We start from the raw sequence: 2430 nt of genomic DNA, 5'->3' as shown, positions 1-2430 counted from the left end.
TCTCTCTCTCTCTCTCTCTCTCTCTCTCTCTCTCTCTCTCTCTCTCTCTCTCTCTCTCTCTCTCTCTCTCTCTCTCTCTCTCTCTCTCTCTCTCTCCTCTGGTTTACCCTTTTGACTGCTTCAGAACATGTGGTCTTGTTTTGCATTCTGACCTGTTGAATCTCTACCTCCCTTTTATTTACTTCACATCCACCATATACCAAGACGCTGGTTTCCTCCGCAATTGTAACATTTTGGCAGTGGCAGGCCGTGCATTTTATACCTGGGCCTTCTGTGCTGTCCTACTGAGCTACGGTTATTTGTTTCTATTGGTGTAATACACGTATTCGTATTAAACCGTTAGGTACGAGGCTTACGAACCGAACAATACGTTTGAATAATACTAGTGCATTTGGAAAATGCAGAAGCTTAAATTGTGGGAAATATAATGTTTTCGGTGGACTGCGCTCACATAATAGACAACGGGATGTGTGACCTGTTGAACCAAAACCAAAATGGGACGAAACACCGGCCGGCGAACGAAACACTGGCTGGATCTGATTGGATAAAAGCTCTCCTTAAAAGAAGCTGTGCTGGAAGCAGAGCAACAGAGGAAGACAGGAGCTGTGCAATGGGCACAAAAATTATTATATATGTAGTGTATTGACACATATGGTTCTGAACACTCTCAAATCTACTAGTAGTTTGACCTCTGGATTTTTTGGATACCACCACATTTAAAGGTGCACGTTTCCAGGAAACCCACACACTGGACATTAAATTATTCTTTAAAGAGACAGACACTCATGCTCTGCTCTACAAAACAAGCTACCACCCAAAGCACGCTTATGCTGGCTTAGTTAAATCAAAACTGTTGAGGTTTCACAAAATATGTACCAGATAGGAGGATTTTAAACCAGCCACAAAGGTGCTATTCTTTGATTTGGCCAGCAGGTGGTAATCTAGGTCTTTTCTTAGAAAGTGTCTCAAGACATATAAACATAACAAGCCTACAGTGGTGTCCTCTAATCTTCTATTTGTTACCATATAATCTCCATGAACAGTCCAGCTTGTCAGAGTGATTAAAAACAACTCCGGGACTATACCACAGCTGCTGTTGAAGTAAGCTTCCCTCCCCTCAATCATATAAAAAGGCCCAGCAGAGGATGTACTTCCTACATCAGTTTAGGAAGATTTACCTGCCTCAGGCGCTGCTGACACAATTCTACATCGCAATAATTCAGTCTGTTCCCTGAACACATTACTGTGTGGTTTGGAACCCATCTACCAAGCATCAGTGATATTGGTGAGAAGAGGAGCCTGTGAAATGCTAAAAGGATATTAAAAGACAAAACCCATCCCAGCCACACCCTGTTCACCCTGCTGCCGTCTGGAAAGAGATACCTTCTGTATCTCTTTCAGCTGTCGAACCACCAGACTTCAAAGCAGCTTCTTTCCTCTGTGAGACCCCTTAATTCATTCTCCATCTTTTCATGTGTTTTTGTGTTTTGTTGTGTAGCAATATGGTACTGCAAACTGCATTTCGTTGTACAATCTTGTTGTGCAATGACAATAAGATAACCTTGTAACAACGTCAGACTGCAGAGAAAAGCATTGCTGCCTGCCTGCCCTCCATTCAGGACTTAAACACCTTCAGAGTCAGGAGAGGGGCAGGAAACATCACTGCAGATCCTTCACGGCCTGGACACAAAGTTTTTCAGCTTCTCCCCTCTTGGAGGCGCTATGGAACACTGAACGCAAAGACAATGCAGACACAACAACAGTTTCTTCCCACAGGGTTTGACTCTTATGAACATCTAACATCAGTCATACACTGGCGACAATCCTCCATATTTGTTTTGTTTACACCTTACATAATACTTGACTTCTATATCGACGTTTTGTTGCTTTTTATTATTGATAATTGTTTTATATATATATATATATATATAATTAGGCCTATTTTTCACAACTTTTTTTGCTATTCTTTACCCTTATCTGTCCAGCTTTGTTTTCAATGTCACTAGTATCTATTTCTGTGTAAATAGTTTGAGAGAGTTTGAAAAACGGATACAAATTCATTATACGTGGACGCATACTTGGCCAATAAAGCTGATTCGGATTGTGGTCACATAACCATCTTTAAATTGCATTAATAATAAGCGTAATTAGCAGCAAGATATACGATTTGGTTGCTAGCACAAATAGTCTCTGAGTAACTGAAAGAAATGGAAGAATTATTGCAACTCCAGTCTTCTCTCCATTTGAAATGAGAAATAAGTGGTGCTTCATGCACGAACCCTGGCACCGTGGTCCCGATCAGTCTTCAGTGTGTGCGGCGTTGCCCCTGGTGACGCGTCTCTATCCAGTGTTGTCCCACCCATGCTTCTCATTCTCGGCCTATGATTGGCTGCTAGGACCTACCCTGTGCCGTTGACTGGCTAGGCTAGC

This window comes from Anarrhichthys ocellatus, unplaced genomic scaffold (assembly GCF_004355925.1).
Source record: "Anarrhichthys ocellatus isolate YVR2014 unplaced genomic scaffold, GSC_Weel_1.0 scaffold193, whole genome shotgun sequence".
Taxonomy (NCBI): domain Eukaryota; kingdom Metazoa; phylum Chordata; class Actinopteri; order Perciformes; family Anarhichadidae; genus Anarrhichthys; species Anarrhichthys ocellatus.
This window is presented reverse-complemented; position numbering follows the sequence as displayed.